Raw genomic sequence first — 14,399 nt, 5'->3', positions numbered from 1 at the left:
CAAACAATTTGGGACATTAAGAATCAGACAGAATAATCAGCCAAGACTACAAACATTAATATGTTGTATCTCCATTCCTAGAATTTCTAGGGAAAAGAAATCTTCAAGAAACTAAAATCAAAAGTCAGAACCCATACTCACATATCTACTGAACTATTTATAAATGAAAGTGTTTTTAATTGTTAAATGTTGAATTGTTTTGGTCTTCAAGTGAAATCATTGACCTGATCTCAGAGTAGCATATTTTTCTATATTTATATACTTTTGCCTACACATGGAACTATATAGTCAGATATCCAATTCTTCTGGTGTACTGACCATTTAAAAATCTTTACTACACAGATACATATGAATTTATTGTTCCTTTTCTCTTTTTAAATTCTCAAATACATGTTTGTCATAGCCATCTTAAATAGATAACATTCAATTAGGTACAACTATTCGTTTTCTGTTCCTTGCTACCTGTCAAAGTAGATGTTTCAAGGGTATGTAACAAAGGCTAATGTATTCACCAGCAAAATGGAAAAATAATAAACTAGAAAAAAAAAGAGACATTAAAAGACATTAAAGAACTGCTCAGGTCACATGACCCAATCATTAAAAAAACACTTGGAGGAGGACAAAATTTCAAACATTACCGAAATACGAATTCATGAATTATGTATAGTCATAAAGACCCATGGAAAACATGTGAAATTCAAGCCCTAAATCATTACATTCAGACGTACTTCTATTAGTTTTTTTTGTCATGCAATGAATAATTCGCAACCCAATCCCGATGTATTTATATCCTACAGCAAAATGTACTCAGTCAAATATGAAAAGATAACACACTTCTAATTTATTTTTGTGTTCCATTTTTTTGTGTGTTCCATTTTAAAAATAGTATTATCTTTTTTTTTTTTTTTTTTTTGCCAGTCCTGGGCTTGGACTCAGGGCCTGAGCACTGTCCCTGGCTTTTGCTCAAGGCTAGCACTCTGCCACTTGAGCCACAGTGCCACTTCTGGCTGTTTTCTGTATATGTGGTGCTGGGGAATTGAACCCAGGGCCTCATGTATAGGAGACAAGCACTCTTGCCACTAGGCCATACCCCCAGCCTTATCTTCTTTCTTTTTTTTTTTTTTTTGTTATAGGGTTAGATGTTGAGCCATGTGGAACATAGTGTTTCAAATTTCCAATAGCTACAGTCAAAGTTGGCAATGAATAAACCTTTAAGTCAGGAAAGGATCTACACATTAGTTTCACTATTCTTTTTTTTTTTCTCTTCTTTATTGTCAAAGTGATGTACAGAGGGGTTACAGTTTCTTATCTAAGGGAAGTACATTTCTTATCCAACTTGTTACCTTCTCCTTCATTTTCACCATCTCCGCACTCCCCAGTTCCCCCCCCCACACCCATGAGTTGTACAGTTGGTTAATAACAATTGGTTTTCTGAGTATCGCTATTGCAATGGTTAGTCTTTTTGTCCTTTGTCTCTCAATTTTGGTATTGTTATTATTAAATGATAGTTTCAGAATGTCTCACCTTGGATTCATCCTTTTCGAGTTTTTTTCCATAGTTGTATAGTGTGGCTTCTTGGTCAGATTCAGTAGCCTTGATTTTCTAGACTTGAAATAGCCTCAGAAGATTTTTCTAGGTGTTTTGTTTGCTGGGTTTACTTCTATTTTACTGTCATTTTAATATAATTTCTTTTATCTCTTTTTGTTGCTACAAGGATGATGGTTCACTTACTGGGAATAGGTTCTTCCCATTGTAATTTACTCTGTAGCATGTTAATTCTCAAAGTAATGTCTTCTGGGCTTCACTACTTGCTAATTATAAATACAGATCCTTAGACATTCATTGAATCTCAAGTTTCACATTAACAAGATTCTCAGATGACTCAAATGCACCTTAAAGATTAAAAACATAAAATCAATAGATGATTTTTTTTCTCTGAATATTTCCTGGGCAGCACTTTCACTGGTAATGTCAAATAGAAATGGCATGGAAATTCATTAAAGCAATGAAAATTTATGTCAAAGAATTAAAGACTTTGCCTTATGGGTCCTTTTCCTGAGTAAATCCTTTGGCTTTTTCTTTTAAAATTTCAATCTGAAATGAATTAACCTTAGATATAAGAATATTAACAAATTATACCCTATCTTCATAGATGCTGTTAAAGCTGAATATATTCTCTCTCTATATATTCTCTCTATATATTCTCTCTCTATATATATATATACATATACATACATATATATATATATATATATATATATATATATTTCTAAGTGCTAGGCACTGTGAACATACTATTTCTCCTTTTAATTTCCCAAGAAGGAAAGGGGCATGTAATGTTTCATCAGGAGACAGAAATGAACATTTGCCCCCATTTGTATTGGTATTATTAAGGTGCAGCTTAGAATGTCTTATTTATGCTGCATGCCATCTGATTTTTTTCCCCCATTCAGCTTCATTTCTATTTTTAAAGCATCTGTAGATGTTTGGTTAAATACCATTTCAGTTGCCGACTGAAGTCTTATACTTCTTTTTCCAATTACAATAAATGTTTCTCCTTCATTGAATTAATAAAGTAAAATATCACTAATTGGAAAAATATTTACTTAACAAGCATGGTGTACATATTCTTTTGTTGTCTTTTGGGTTCTAGTCCTGGAGCTTGAACTTAGAGCCTGGGGAATGTCCCTGAGCTATTGCTCAAGGCTAGTGCTCTGTGAGTGAGTCACAGCTCCACTTTCATGGCTTTCATGGTTAATTAGAGATGACTCTCAAAGACCAATTCCTGACTGGCTTCCAACCTTAAACCTCAGATCTCAGCTTCCTGAATAGCTAGGATTGCAGGCATGAGCAACTGAAACACAGCTCTTACACAATTATTAATACTGGATTTAGATCAAATTTTCTTATTCAGTATTATATGGTAGCAATGTTCAGAAAGTGACTGATGTAAATTTAACCTATTTATTTTATTTTGTTTGTGCTATTTCATTTCTTTTTCTTGAATTTCTGTGAGAAAATATCCAAAGGGTTACAAAGTTATTTTCACTGTTACCAAATTATATAATGTCAAAATGAGAGCAACACAATAAAAGAAAGCTTTATTATTATTATTGCTATGGTTCAATTGCTATATATATACATATACATATATATATACACACATATATATGGAGGAAGTGACAAACCTTCATGCCAAGATTTTGTTTACATTTCCCTTTTTCAAAGACTAATTGCTTAAAAGACATTTTAAAAATGTGCAGTTATCAATGTACTTCAAAGAATTTTGGATCAGGAGTCAAGTGCTTTCTCATATGTGTGAGTTTTCTCAAAGGCCTTGTATGTTATGGAGACCTTTACCTTGGAAGTACTTATGGAATCATGATGACAGAATGCTGTGGAGTTAATTTTGTCTATCCAAACTCATATATTCAATTCCTAAATATCAAAGTGTCTCTATTACACATAGAGCTCTTGGATGCAAATGGAAGTCAACAAGGTCTCTGTGCACATTTGCAAGCCAGGAAGAGAATGATCTTTTTTTTTTTTTTTTCTCTCATCATGGTTTCCCAGGCCCCAGAACGTTGGGCGAATAAATGTCTGTTCTTGACATCTATTATTCAATGGCAATTTGCTATGACTAAGTAAGATATTCATAAGGTATCAGATTATGTGTAGACTATACTATGTATCATGGAACAGAGAAAGGTATAAAGCATTCAAAAGAGTTTACAACAAAACAGCCCTGGTAGATAGGTGGTACACACATGGTAGAGTGAGGCCAGAGGATTTTGAGTCCCAGGCTAGCCCTATCTATCTAGAGAAAGTCCATCTCCCAAACACACTAAATACAACATGCTAATATTATTTCATATTAGAAAGAAAAATGCTCTGAAGAGTTGTGAATTAACTAAGAGAAGAGCCCTTATGATCTTATCACCTCTTAGGGACCTCAACCTTTAATTCTTTCACATTGCTCATTACGTTTCAATACATTAATTTTCAAATCATAGCAGAAAGCAAAGTATTCTTGTGCTAAATCATTAAACAGGTAAATTTCAGACAGAATCACTTATGCCAGTGTCTCAAACGTGTTTTTTTTTGTTGTTGTTGTTGTTCTTTTTTTTTTTTTTTTTTTACTATGAAGTCAGTGAACTATGATTTTTGCCTTAGCTCAGTCACTGTGTTACCTTAGGAAATTTCTTAGTTTGTCTAGACTAGGCAACTTCCACTTCAACTGAAAAGCAACTAAATAAGACCATCATCTTTTATGTTTTTTTTCCTACTCTGATAGCCTTTGTATCTTTTCCCATCATTTGTATTTGTCTAGGTTGCTGTTGCTATTTGTTTCTGTTTTACTGTACTAAGGGACTGAAACTGGGGATTCTTGGATCATGAGAAAGCACTTTACCATTTGAGCTATGTTCCCAAACTTTTTATGGTGGTTTAATTTTGAGATAGGGGTCTCCTAGCATTGCCTAGTGTAGCCTGAACTGGATATCCTCATCCCTCTACTTCTGGAATAGCTGAGAATAAAGTCATACAACTATGGCTTGCCTTCCTTTAGGTTTTCATAAACTTCAGTTTGGGCTGTTAAAGTGAAGAGTAGATAAGCCAATTAAAAATGTTATCAAACAGCTATCATTTTCTCCTTAATAAAGATCCGTTGGCAAGAATTTCTGTTCTGGGTTATAGCAGATTCATAGTGAATTCTTTACTAGCTTGAAAATCAGGACTTGCTTTAAGGTGTCAGGGTTTGAATCAAAACCAAATTTACTTCATTCTTGGTTTATATATATATGATCATTTTGAGAAGGGATCAGTAGCAACTTTAAAAGGAGATTTCTGGGCAACAATGAATAATTGCTTAAAAGGGGAAAATGCCAGGAAACTTGATGGCAGTTTGAAGATGAGAAAGTTCTTTTACTTGTGGTTCTTAATGGATAAGATTAAGTATGAGCTGACACAAATAGAGTTAATGGTACTTGGAAGTCAAAGTCACTTTATTTTTATTGGTCTGAAAACAAACAACCAACTCTTCCATAAAATAGTTAACCTAAACCCTTTGTTTAAGGTAATGGCATTCAAATTCCTTTTCTCAAATTCCCAGGGTGACTTATCTCTTCAGTCAATCAACTGTGGCTGTTCCTCTAACCTGCTTCCCTATTTAACTTGGGGAACTCATGGAAATTTACATTCCTTAGCCCATTTTGGTTAGGCTTCTGTTTAGTTCTTTCCCCATGATCTATTTATCTTAGCTAGTGCCTTTCTCTATTTCAAGGCCACCAGGGTCAATAATCCAATTAACAGGAGACATAAAGTTTGTCCTGGGTGGTAAACTTCAGAATTCTGTCTGCCTCTGGCAATAGAAGAGGGAATAGAATGAGGCATTCTTTTCCTAATATCCTTAAGCTCTTATGCAGATGGAACAATTGTGAGGAGAAAGCTTTTAGTACAAGTGTATATTCAGAGACTTGAGTTGATTGCTTTGTTTCACTTCAACTGTGTGTTCTGCAACTGGCAGTACCAGGCACATCTTTGGAATAGAGAATTGCCACAAGTTTCCAGAGAGCTAACTGGGAGAACATTTATAGAACTGTAAATCTAAAGAACAAACTTTATCTGCTGTTTTCACATAGCCATTTCTCTCTAAAGATTCTGAACAATATCAGAAGTTTGTTCCAATGACAGAAACTACATAAACGAAATAATTTCAGTGGTTAAAAAGTCATTCGATATACTCTTATTTCTGCTTGTAATAATTAAAATATTTATGAAGCTTATTTCCCTGCCCAAGATCACATGAACTTTGAGTTAGAAGAGGTATAAATAATGACTGATTTATTGTTCCGTGACATTTATTAACCCTTGTAGTGCTTAATGTGAAAGAATAAATGTTCCTAGATTGTTTTTAAAGCAAGTTAAAAGTCAAATCTGGGCACCAGTGGCTCATGCCGGCAATTCTAGCTATTTAAGAGGCTGAGATCTGAGGATCATAATTGGGCAAGAACATCCAGGTGGTTCCTTCCTTCCTTCCTTCCTTTCTTCCTTCCTTCCTTCCTTCCTTCCTTCCTTCCTTCCTTCCTTCCTTCCTTTTTTCCTTCCTTCCTTCCTTCCTTTCCTCCTTTCTTTCTTCCTTTCTTCCTTTCTTGATGTGGTGTGCAGAGGGGTTACATTTACATAAGTAAGGTAATCGCAATGAGCACATTTATTTTTGAACAGTGTCAACCCCTCCCTCATTTTCTCTCAGTTACGCCCACCCCTTCCAAGTTGTAAAGTTGACTTCCAAAACACTGTGCAGTGAGTATCTCTATTGCACTTAGGTATTGGTTCACCCTGTGTCCTTTGTCTCACCATTTTGGTGATTCTCCTTTCCATTTCCAAGTCAGATTATATATATATATATTACAAAGGGTATTGAATTAAAAAACAAAAACAGTGACAACAGGGAGTAAACCAAAGGGGGGTGGATAATGAAATAAAAAACTGCATATAGTACACTAACAACAATAACAACATCATCAAAACTCCTGTTTCCTTATCTTGTAGGTCATTTCAATTAGCATCATGTCATCAGGTCATATGTACATAGGAGAGACTTATGTCCAATCAAACACCAAAAATGAGAGAAGTAGAGCTGTATCTCAAGAGGTAGAGAGCTAACATAAAAAGCTCAGGGATTTTGTCCAGGCACACAGCTTGATTGATTATTGGTTTTAAGTTTCATACATTCACTGATCATTTCTCTTGGAATATAACAAATTCTTTTGAGAAGAAAAAAAAATTAAAATATAAGCCATATCATTTTGCGTATTAATTCTAGTATATAGTTTGTTAATTTCTAATGTATAAAATGAAATAAAATACATTGATATATAAAAACCTAATCATAAAGTAAATGTTTTCTTCCATATGAGCATTAGGGTTGCAGGTAATTTCTTTCCTCAGAAGCCAAGTTTTCAATTCAGTATCTCATGCTTGCTCAGTTATCCTACAAATATGATACTTTACTATTCAAGACATGCCTGTAGTCTAGTTTCTTGCTATTTTGAATATGGAGTTTTGCAGATTCTTCAGTCTAGGCTCTTTGGTAATAATGGTCCTCTAGCTCTCAGCCTCTTGAGTAGCTAACCTGAGCTAATAGTGCTTGGCTTATTTTCTTTTCCTATCACTATCCTGATTTGCCTTTGTAATTTTATTTGTCAGGTTATGATACTATCAGTCTGCTTTAGTCATGACTGTTTTTCTTAAGAGTACAGTGGCTTCTATTCACAATAAATCAGAAAACAATTTCCAGAAACTCTTGAATTGGGCAGTTGTTTGCTCAATTGATAAATATCATTTTTGGCCTGTGTGTCTAATATTTCAGAAAGACTTCCTCTGTGGAATAAAAGAAGAGAATTAATATAATAAAACATTAACTAGATGATTATTTTATAATGCTTGTTCTTTATTACAGTGCTAGGGAATGAATCTAGTACATGCTAACCCAAGAACTCTACCACTGAGCTACCTTGCAAGTCTCCATTTTATTTCTCAATATAGATGGATGCAGCACACAAAAAAAGTCTGATTTCCTATCTTCCTTTAGTTATGCATCGTATAAAGTCCAATTTTTTTTATATCTTTGAAAATGAAAAACAAAGGACCCCCAATAGAAATTCTGTATTCTTTAATGAGAAAAAAACAATGAGGGTTAGGGGAGAGAAAATATGACAAAACTAACCTGAAGATTTTGCCTCATCGCATAGATTCAAGACTATGACTTTTATGGATAAAAACTCATTCATCATTATTCTTAGTATCTTTTGTCATGCCTCTTATTCTCAGCATAACTGACATTTCACAAAGCAGGTAAGAGTAATTTTCAACTTGCTGATAGCATTATAGCTAATATAAAAAACTTATGTTGAGGGGCTGGGAATGTGGATTGGCAGAAGAGTGCTTGCCTATCATGCTTGAAGCCCTGGGTTGGATTCCTCAGCACAACATAAACAGAAAAAGCTAGAAGTGACACTGTGGCTAGAGTGCTAGCCTTGTGCAAAGAGAAGCCAGGGACAGACAATACTCAGACCCTAAGTCCGAAGTCCTAGGACTGGCAAAAAAAAAAAAACAAGAAAAAAAAGTTATGTTAACTGCATACTGTAGTTCAAAAATTTATATTTACCAAATGTCAGATTCTAAGTAGCAACAATAATTGAAACATGTTCTTTAGGGGTTTATCTTCTGTGGAGAAATGCTAACACAGAATGAAGAATTATTCTGTTTTTTTTTTTTTTTTTTTTTTTTAATTAGAGACTACCTATGAAGTCAAAGTTGTCTATCATGGATGTTTAGGCTTTCTAGAAAACTAGAACTAGAAGAGTGTGTGGTTACATAGTTCGAACTAGCAATCTATGGCTGGGCTATAATGGAATCAAATGGAAAGCTTAGGAAATAGAGACTACTGAAGACTATATAGGATCTTTTGCATCATATTCTAGAAAAGAGGTGTGAATTTGTAATTTAAAAAAAGTCCCTGGGTGGTTCTTATCAATGCCAGTTTTGTGAGTACTTGCATGCATGAATCTCAAAAGCATTCTCCTTTCTTGGAATAAATCCAGAGAGGTCATTTTATTTTTACACAAGGCCACACAGTTATTATTGCTGTTTTCACAGCACTGCAGTATGACTAATATAGATAATTACTATCACTAAATAATGTACAAAAGAGAAGGAATGCACAATGGTAAAATTTTTTTTCCACCAAACAAATGCTGTGTTATTCCTAAATCAATGTGTAATTTCAGACTTTTTATAAGGGTAAAATAATTAAAAATGTGTTCAGCCTTGTCTCATATATTTTTCTACTTTTTTGATTGGGTATCCAAATAGGGAGTTATCTTTTGTCTCCTATTATCCTTTATACCCCATATTCAATAGTCTGTATAACCTGTATTAGGAAACTCATGTTTACAATCACCCAAATGACATAACATTTTCATGTTCTGTTCATTGCCGAGACTTCACATGTTTCATTATTTTCTTTAGTTCAAAGGACTTCAACTAAAAAGATGCATCATTAATGCTACCATTTTCAGTCCATTATAATTTAATTAATTTCTAATCATATTCATCAGTACTAGTCTCAATCATCCATCACACCTTTCACAAAACCATTTTTATTGTTGAATATGTATTTATGTGTACATAATAATATTACTAAAGAGATGTCTTTAAGAACTCTCAAGCAGATAGAATATTTTGTAAATAACAGGTTGCAGGTATATTTTAGGAATATTTTTGTCCCTAATCTGTCTGTACTAGAGAGATTATAATACTCTCAGATTGTTTCTGTGAGTCTTATAAAAAGCCAAACATCTCTTAAATTCACAGCACTGCTAAATAGGCAGGGACTAGAAATTCTAGGAAAACAACAACAACAACAACAACAACACTACTGTTTAACATGTCAGAAGCCATTATACCACATCTCTTGAGCATTGTCATTAGGGAGAAAAAAAATCATTATTCATTGGGCAACATTCTACCAAGGTTTACTTTAATTCAATAGGTCCTATGAGATTGGGTGTATTACATAGTTTCTGAGGGGTTCTTAATTCATTTGAGAATGTAGTAATTACTTGGAATGAAGTCTTAGAGAATGATATCCATTAGTCCCTGGTTATGAAACCTCAGTGGGAAGGACAAAATAAAAATTGGATGAAGCCTCTCAATCAGAATTAACTGAGCTAAAACTGAACACCCAAAATATGTTGCATTTCTTTGTTCATAGGATATGATCAGAAGATGCCTTGGGTTGTAGTAGTGGTTGATTCTGACTATGAGGAAACATTTATTTTCTTAGTGTAAAGGCAGGCAATGGAATAATTTCTTTAAGAAGGTTTCTAATTGTTATTCTAGTTGGTAAAATTTGCAGGAACAATTGCACAACGTTTTCAACAAAGCTGTATATGTTCATTTGATTTAAGAGTAATGTTGTGTAAATAAAAGTACATGTTTATAGATCTATATACCTAATAATAAGGGAAGTGTACATAATGGTTAAATTACTATGTACACCAATTCTATAGTTTATGAGTGATTTTTAGCAAATTCTATAATCACTCTACCTCAGTTCCTTAATTCAAAAAATAAACAAAATGTTTTCTGAGGCATTGATGATGATGAAGTTAATGCTTTGCAGATTTTATGGAGTTGTTTTTAGAGGCATATTTATATTTTTAACTAAGATAATTTTGCTTAAGAAGTGATGTGGCTATAATATTACTCAGATACATAATTATGTCTATATTCAGTGGCCTACCAAAGAAAAGAAACATATGATCATAATATATGCTATAAATCTGATTTTTTGAATTCCTACTGTTTTATGCTGCAAAATCATTAAAATGACTTTATGACTTTAGGTCTTTCTTTCTTTCTTTCCTTCCTTCCTTCCTTCCTTCCTTCCTTCCTTCCTTCCTTCCTTCCTTCCTTCCTTCCTTCCTTCCTTCCTTTCCCTCCCTCCCTCCCTCCCTCCCTCCCTCCCTCCCTCCCTCCCTCCCTCCCTTCCCCCCTCCCTCCCTCCCTCCCTCGCTCCCTCCCTCTCTCTCTTTCTTTCTTTTCTTTTTTCTTTCTTTCTTTTCTTCTTCCCTCTCTCCCTCCCTCCCTCTCTCCCTCCCTCCCTTTCTTTCTTTCTTTCTTTCTTTCTTTCTTTCTTTCTTTCTTTCTTTCTTTCTTTCTTTCTTTCTTTCTTTCTTTCTTTCTTTCTCTTTCTTTGTTTCTTTGTTTCTGTCTTTCTTTCCTTTCCTCCCTCCCTCCCTACCTCCCTCCCTACCTCACTCCCTCCCTCTCTCTCTCTTTCTCTCTCTTTCTTTCTTTCTTTCTTTCTCTCTTTCTCTCTTTCTTTCTCTCTTTCTTTCTCTTTCTTCCTCTTTCTTTCTCTCTTTCTCTCTCTCTTTCTCTCTCTCTTTCTCTTTCTCTCTTTTTCTTTCTTTCTTTCGCTCTCTTTCTTTCTTTCTTTCTTTCTTTCTTTCTTTCTTTCTTTCTTTCTTTCTTTCTTTCTTTCTTTCTTTCTTTCTTTCTTTCTTTCTTTCTTTCTTTCTTTCTTTCTTTCTTTCTTTCTTTCTTTCTTTCTTTCTTTCTTTCTTTCTTTCTTTCTTTTCTTTCTTTATCATGGGGCTTGAACTCTGGGCTTGGCCACTGTCCCTGAGCCCTTCAGCTTAAAACTAGCGTTCTACCACTTGAGCCACAGCACCACTTACATCTTTTTATGTTTCATATACACAAATGGCATTTCAAAATTACCCAGATGTTCTTATTTATGTTTTATAACTGGCAATCCAGTTATTGTTGGAAACATAATCTGGCTACAATAATTCTTTCTTAGAATCATTTTCTTAGAGCATTTTTTTTTCGATTTACCTACATTTTAACAAGAGCCACAACTGGAGGGTCATATGACCAATGCCAAAATCCAGGGTGATAAGATACCATAAATAACTTATCAGTGTACTATTTATTATTAAAAAATAAAATAAAAACTGGCCATCTATTTTCCCAGAGATGCCTATGTCTGTTTGAATGTATTATAAAGGCAAGAATAAAGACAATAAAGTTAAGAATGAGAACTATGCTTCTAAAGTTTAAAATAATCTACCTTTTTTGTTTTTTAAAGGACAATAAAAGAAAATGTAAACTTGCTATACAAAGAAGTGGAATATGAAGGTTGGCACCAGCGGCTCTTGTGTGTCATCCTAGCCACTAAGAAGGTTGACATCTGAGAATCATTGCTTAAAGTCAAACTGCAAAGAAAAGTCAGAGAGTCTCCTCTATAGTTAATCACCAAAAAGTGGCAAATGGAAATATGGCTCAAGTGGTAAAGCATCTGTCTTGGAGGAAGAAGCCCAGGCCCAAACTCAAGCCCATTATCAACACACACACACACACACACACACACACACACACACACACACACACACTTAAAAATAAATTTTAAAAATATAAAAGTTGAAGATGAGAGGAAGAGCAACAATGATTTCTAAGAGTATAGCCCTTGTGTAGACATATTATAAGTTTATCATCTAAAACACAAGAAGTACCACAACTTAATAAAAATAAAAAATGAAGTAGTTTGTTAACAAGAATCTAAACTGGAATAAATGTAATATATCTAGTAATTTTGTGCATATGTACATATTTATCATTGTCAAAGTAGGTTGTATCCAGAATTTAATTTTTCCTTCCCCTAAAAATACACAGTATATAGGCATATGATAGTATAAAACGAAGAAACATATACTATCTGATGCTTTAAAATGAACACTGAGGCTTGTTGCTTGAACAAGGAGAAATGACTGCCATACTTTTTTGCCACAAAAAGCATAAGCATTTGGAGATATACTAGGCAGAGTTCTTGCTGTTAAAGTTTGGATATGGTTTACGTGTGGAAATTGCTTACATTAAATGGTAGTGAACTCTTTAAAGGATGGGAACTAGTGAAGGTGGTCAGCCATGAGGTGTGGCAAATGATTGCCTAGTTCTTGAAGGACCCTGGTTAATTCCTATGACAGCAGGTTGCTCTAAAGAGAACAAAAGAGAGCCGGTCTGTCCACTGAAACTTGTTTATTTGCTCTTGTTTTTGTCTTTCAAGTTTGAACATTTTACTATAGAAATGAGACTACAAATGCATTTCAGGTGAAATTCATGTTGGGATTTTCTTTTCAAGAATCTGGGAGGCAGAGAGCATTTTTGGTTGACTTAGTGTGCTGTTAAGCTACAGGAACTCAAAGCATCTATCTCTCAAACTAAGCATTGGAAATATTGACATTTTTTAGGCTTAAATTACTGTGGATTAAATTTTTCTTCAATTTATGTTCTGGAATTTGAAGCAGTGATGTAAAGGCAAACAAGCAAGCTAAAGCAATGCATAACTTCTTATGGTATGCTTAAGTTTCTATAATAGGAACACTCAAAAAGGATCTAAAAGATTGCTGACTGACACTAAAATTCATATAATACACATATCCAATTAACCTACATACCTATACCTAATGAACAAATAAACAAATGCCTTATGACCACAGAAAATTAATTTTTTCACTGAATCAGCCTTCTATTGAGAGCAAGTTTTAAGTCAATATTATATTTTCTGTCTTAAAAGTAATAGTAACAAACTGCACTCAAGTAAATATTCACCAATATATAAACGTTTAGTGTTTGCCTAACTGAACCAATGACCTCAACTTTTCCTAGAATAAATGTAAGTGGTAGTCATCCTTCTGAGTTAAAATGTAGCTACTACATCATTGTGAGACAGTTCACTTTATATTCTAAGTCAGAGTGACTTTACACTGCCACTAGAAATGGCTGAACAATTAACATATAGTTCATTAAGTAAAACGATCAGACCCTTGAGAAAATATCCTAGAGCGCCAGGAAGCTTGCAGTTTGGAGGTGCAGGTGTATCTACTTACAGGAATATGGATTGTGAAAATTGCCCTACTTCAGTCTATTTCAACCTGATTATATAGAAATAATCTTCCTTATGTTTTATTTGTTGGCTAAAAAATAAATCAATAAAATTAAATGAACTGAGATTTTATGGGACATAAGAAATAGAATGTCAGTTTGGGGTTTTTATATGCTTAAATGTTTTCATAGAATTAAATGTAAAGGCTTAATAAAGACAAGATGCAGAATGATTGACTCACAAAGGATGTCACGAGGAATTCTATAAGGTAAAATCTTGGGAAGGGCTAAGTATATCATTGTTAGTTGCCAAGTGGATTAATTTTATTTAATTGAAATTAATGAAACCAAATGATTAAGACATAACTGAATTTTGACAGTGATAACATTTTTACACATTTAAAAATTTTGATAGTAATGAACTAAAGGTCATAATCTTTATATGATAATAAATTAGCCTGGGAAAATACACATATTATCAAATATGCTATTGAGTAATTATATTGTTAAAAATATAAACATTAAATATCATGCACATTATTTTCTTTCTTTCTTTTTTAAAAAACAGTTTAAATTGCTTATCTAGTCGGAAAATAAAAATACATATTACTTTTTTCACTGGAATCTGGAAGTTCTTGAAAATCTCATAAAAATCTATCTTTTTTGAATGAATTAAATGGACTGAAACATGCACCCTCCAGGCAGTTGTTAGATAGGAAAAGATCAAATAAAAGCAATTATGCTGTAATTCGGCTGGTAAGATTTAAAATATGCAGCCCATGGAGAAGCTCTCTTGTACTTCAATTCCTGCATAAGTAGCCTGATTTTTATGTTTAAATTAATATAATCATGTAGAAGTGCCTACTAAAATACAAGTTAGGTATAATTAACCCTAGAATTTTACCTTCAGGAATCAAATGCCTCTTAATTTCAAACACAGTGTAGCA

This window comes from Perognathus longimembris, chromosome 5 (genome assembly GCF_023159225.1).
Source record: "Perognathus longimembris pacificus isolate PPM17 chromosome 5, ASM2315922v1, whole genome shotgun sequence".
NCBI classification, from domain to species: Eukaryota; Metazoa; Chordata; class Mammalia; order Rodentia; family Heteromyidae; genus Perognathus; species Perognathus longimembris.
This window is presented reverse-complemented; position numbering follows the sequence as displayed.